The 5079-nt window shown below is 40.4% G+C and overlaps 2 protein-coding genes across 6 annotated transcripts in view; one reads left to right on the forward strand and one right to left on the reverse strand.

Annotated features, from left to right (window-relative positions):
• Ubac2 (UBA domain containing 2) overlaps positions 1–5079 on the forward strand; it is a 157017-nt gene that overhangs the window by 86081 nt on the left and 65857 nt on the right. The window lies entirely within an intron of this gene.
• Gpr183 (G protein-coupled receptor 183) overlaps positions 1–5079 on the reverse strand; it is an 85524-nt gene that overhangs the window by 10331 nt on the left and 70114 nt on the right. Inside the window, exon 2 of one of the 2 annotated variants that reach the window (XM_010604594.2) lies at positions 1890–2030. The exons of the other annotated variant lie outside the window; for it this stretch is intronic. The gene's annotated coding sequence lies outside the window, so the exon portion shown is untranslated. The remainder of the gene's footprint in view (positions 1–1889; positions 2031–5079) is intronic. 2 annotated transcript variants of the gene reach the window in all.

Genomic DNA, 5079 nt, shown 5'->3' on the forward strand with positions numbered 1-5079 from the left:
TTTTTTTTTTTTTGGTACCAGGGATTGAACTCGGGACCTTGTGCTTGTGAGGCAGGCATAATGCCACTGAGCTTAATCTCCAGCTCTAAAAATATATTATTTGTTCTTTTTTTTGTGTGGTTCCAAAATACCACACACGATCCCCATAGTTTGCAGAGGATTTTCACATGCCTGCCTCATCTTGTGTAGACTTCTTGGGAAGCTGATGGACTGGGGGCTACTACACATCCTCAGTGCCTGCCGCCCTCCAGGACCTATTACCAACCTCAGGGCCCCCCCATGGCAGCGAACGGTCTCCCCGGTGAACGCACTCCTCTCTTAGGTGGTGGGCTCCTTTTTGGATGGGCGCGCTGAGGATGACTTTGTCTCATACATTATCTCACAAACCTACCTGCAGTAGCTGTCTAGTAAACGCCCACAGTTTAGTACAGGCTCAAGAGTCACAGAGTGACCCGAGTTAGTGTTTATTCCATTGAACGACTGGTCATGGTGCTAATAAACTCTAGGAGGCCCGCCGAAAGTAACATGTAAGAGGAATTCTCACCACAGTCAGCCACACGACACGTGAGAACGGGAGCGAGATTGCCTTGCGGAGCTGTAGGCTCTTACAGGTTCAAAAGTATGATTAACCCCCAGAGACAGAACATGCTCTGAAGTACTAGAAAGCACAGGAAGATGTTTATAAACACACATAGACTCAGAGTCCCTATGTAAAATATTCCATAAAATAAAAGACCTTCAAATAAATTTGAGAAAAAGATGGCAGGGCAAGGAAGCTTCCTGTTGGATTTATCCTTTGGTAGTTTAATGGGCAGAGGTAGGGAGAAAATCGGTAGGCAGAATGTTCATATTACTATGAAAGTCATTGTTAGAAGGACTTGATAGAAATGTTCTTTATTTTCCAAATGAAGGAAAGAAAGCCAGATGTTAAGCAGCGTGCAGCTTGTAAATAATGGAGCCCAGGTCTAAGCCTGATTCCAGAGCCCCTGCTCTTAAACGTATTGCATTCAGAGTGACACCAAACAACTGGAGACTTTAACTAAAAAAAACAACACCCATCTTTAGAGGAAATCTCTTCACGGCTTGTATTTTACCAAGAATTTCCATCACCACCATTCTCAACCTTAATGTAAATACTGGCAAATCACAACATCATGTAATTCATGATTTTGTAGAAAAAAATATGGTAGCATATTTAGCCTTTCTGATCATCAAATAAATACTAAACAACAGAGATCTTATTTTTTTGCTCATCTAATAGTTCCTTTAGAATTAAAATATCTGAGAGATAGTAAAGCCAAGACTTTTTTGGTGGGAGGGTAAATTGATACAATATTTTAGTTAAAAAAAAATACTGTTTTCTGTTCAAATCTTTCTACAATATACCCTTTGCTCTAGGAATTTTATTCGTGAGATTCTGTCCAGAAAAACAATCTTAAATACAGAAAAGACTTATGTACACAGATACGTAAAAGTATGGCCACATAGTGAAATGTGATGACGTTTATTTTAAGCTGTGCTTTGTATCATATATAAAACACGTTGAAATGCAAAACACTTCATTTTAAAGAACCTTGGTCCTTTCCCTTCACATTAAATTATCCTGAACTATTGGTTTCACAGTTTTTTTGTCATTGTGACTCCACATCAGAGTGCACAAAGTTAGCCCTTTTTGGGGCAGTATTTCTGGCATCACCCATTCATTGCTTTCACCTTGCTTCCTAACTAATTAGACCTGCCAGCAAGCAGAGAATCTACACTGTATTGATAGCAGTTTTTCTTAGAAGTGTTTATAGCTACTTCCCACATTGATCCATTTACCTTAAAACCTAAGACTTAAAGTTTGCCCTGAAAGAATCTGTTGTCAAAGCACAGATTCTAGTACTCACATAGCAGCAGCTTGTCCCAGTCTCTGTGAGCAGCAGTTAGTATTTGCCTGAACTGAAGTCAGTGCAGCTTGGCATGTTGCTTTAAGAGATGCCGTGCAGACGCCCTTTTATGGTGTCGCCTTCTTTCCTGTCACCCTGTGACTGAGCATAGTAGCGATCGGTTAGCCTCACATTTGCGTGTGCATTTAAAAAAAAAAAGTGGGAACTGAAATTTTTCTGATACCAATTTAAAAAAAAAAAACTATCCAAAAGCCCCTTGGAATTTATGAACTGTTGATACCTGTGGAACTTTATAAAATTTTGCGTGGATTTAAGTAATATCAGAAAATCTTTAAAGCAGTAAAGGTTTAAGGAAAAAAAGAATCATAGTTTCTGATGATTTTATAGTGATATCCTGTGTGAACATATAAGTTTTTTAGTGTTTTAAAGGAAAAAAATGTCAGTTTTGGCGATGCCATCTACCTGGAAACTTGGTATCAGGGACAATTTACCCAGTGTGCATCTTATCATCAGCAGCTCACGACAAAGAGCAGGTTTCTATGGTGAGTGGCGATGACTACGGTGGTGCATAGACCTCGAGGGGCCACCTGACCCGCTCAGTGGCTGCCGGGAGATGTAAATGGCGAGGAGAGTTGAAGAGGCGCCTTAGAGAGAAGGGCAGGCTCTCGGGGGCGGGATGAGGGAACAAGACCTCCACTGGCCACCCTACTCTGCTCGCCTTGTGTGGGTGTCAGTTTAAACCAACAGCATCACAGGGCTGTCGTCAGATGCAGTTTATTTGTAGGCTTAATTACTAGATACACTGCTCTGGAGAGGGGCTACTTGATCTGGCCATTCCCAGTCAGTGCTGGGGGCTGCGTTTTATACTGTGCCTGCCTGGTGAGGACCCTGGGGCAGTCTTAGCAGGAGCAGTTAGTGAGACGGTTAGGCACCTTTGGGAAGTATCTCACAGAAAGGGTTTGGATGGTTTCTGTCTCTCTTCCCACCTCCAGAGAACAGGAGGGCCAGGAAGAGAAAGTTACCAGAGATCGCTTTCAGATCAGAAGATGAAAGTCATTCGTGAAAGTTGGAGTCGTTTTTTTAATGGAACGTGCTGTTTCTTGTTTAGATGCTGGTGTAAACCAGACAGTGATGTTGAGTGCTGCTAAAGGAATTGGATCATTTGGTAGGAATTTGTACGACCAAAGCTATGACTCCAGAGTCCCTTTTGTTCCTGGATTCTATAAAAATGCTCACATAGCTTCAGTTTCTTGGTGATGTTAAGTTCTTCTAAGCTCTGAAGCGCTGGAGATCTGGGGAAGAACATTTTTCAATTTGAAGAATAAGCAATAAAGGTATTGACAAAGTGATCACCAAGATATTTCCTTGGGGGAAATACAGAGATTGTATGATTTGGTGGTAATATTCTAGTTCATTTAAAACATAGGTGGAAGGTTTGGGTGCTGCTCAGTTGTCTAGCATGTGTGAGCCTTGGGTTTGATCACCAGCAGCACAAAAACAAATCAGAACAACAAAAATAACAAAAACACAGATTAACACTGTTGAGAAATTGTTCAGTTTGTTGTAAGGCCATATGGGTAGAATTTCATGGCTTTTAGTTAATTTGAAAATAGTTATTTTTTTTGTCGTTGTTTTTGGGTTTTTTTTGTTTTTTGAGACAGGGTCTCACTATGATGTTGAGACTGACCTGGTACTCACTATGTAGCTCAGGCTGGTCTCGAACTCATAGTGTTCCTCCTGCCTCAGCCTCCCAAGTGCTGCGATTACAGGGGTGCGCCACCATGCCCGGCTTTTGGAAATAGTTATTATTAAGTAAAATGTGAGAGACTCAACTAGTGTAAGTAGCTGTCCTAGCAAACTTGACACATTCTGGTTTTGATAATTCAGTAGTCAAGTGTTTAAAAAAGAGGTAATGTCTGCCAGTGCTGTTGAAGTTTCACGTGAAATTATTTCATGAGCTCTGAGACTTTCATTTTATTTTTGTTGAAAGTAGCAGGGCTTTTCTTTATCTGTGATTGTACTATAGAACTGGAGTTCAGCCCTTTTCTGTGTGAGAGGCAAGATGGACATTTATGATCTTAAGTGAAGGTCTCCATGGTTTATCTGCTGAGCACATCAGTGAGCACATAGCAGGCGCTCAGTAACTATTAGTGATGTTCGCTGAAGGAATGAAGGAATGCTTTATAACCTTATTTTATCTTTTTTGTACTTCTAACTTCATATGCTTAAGAACACTTCCAGAAGTTATCTATTCACAGTATGAAAAAGGTCAAGCTGAATTATTGTGGGCAGTATAAAGAACAGATGTTTTCATGAAATAAGGAAAAGAGAAAAGCTGGTCAGTGACTAATAACATTTTGGTATTTTGTGAAGTCTATATGTATAGAAATAGCAACAGAAAAATTCTGCAAAACAACCCATGTGATTCTGGTCTAAAATGTGTGCTTTTATATTATGCGTATATGTGGTCTATTACTTAGTCATCATTTGAAATCATGCAGTGGTTAATAACTTTTAAGGAATTTTAAAACTTCTCTTATTGGTGTATAAGATGAACTGTGGTCATTAAAATTTCTATCAATATTTTTTTTGTTGTTGTTTATGTTGAAATGTAACCTCAAAGGAGAACTCTGCTTCAGGTTATTTAATTATAGCATCACTATTTATGCCTCATTGCTAAATGTAAACATGAAAACCTCTATGAATGAATGCCTCAGGGGACATGCTCTGTGCAGAGAGAACCAGTGCAGTTGGCTAACCAAAGTACTTCTGGGCAATCACCAGGCAATGTTTTAAGTATGTGTATGAGACTGTATGCTTTTATCCCATATGACGTAATAAAGCAAGGAAAGAGACTTTTTTAAAACAAAAGGCACATTCTGCTATATGCTTCTGTTTCATAAGAAAGTCATTCTGCAAATATTCACTGAGCACTTACTTAGTGCCAAGCTCAGTCCTAGACAGTGCGGATGAAGTACTGACCAGAGCAGACCAAAAACCCCCTGTTGTGGAGTTTCCGTCCTCGCTGGGGAGGGAGATGGCACATAAATGAATCACACAGCGGATGAGAAGGTAATAGGTAGCATGGGGAAGGATTGCCAGTAAAGGAAACAAGAGTGCAGAGTGGAATGAGGCTGAGGGAGGGCGTGTGTGCGTGTGTGTGTGTGTGTGTGTGTGTGTGTGTGCGCGC

Source organism: Fukomys damarensis, unplaced genomic scaffold, assembly GCF_012274545.1.
Source record: "Fukomys damarensis isolate Sample0158 unplaced genomic scaffold, DMR_v1.0_HiC HiC_scaffold_6, whole genome shotgun sequence".
In the NCBI taxonomy this organism is placed as follows: domain Eukaryota; kingdom Metazoa; phylum Chordata; class Mammalia; order Rodentia; family Bathyergidae; genus Fukomys; species Fukomys damarensis.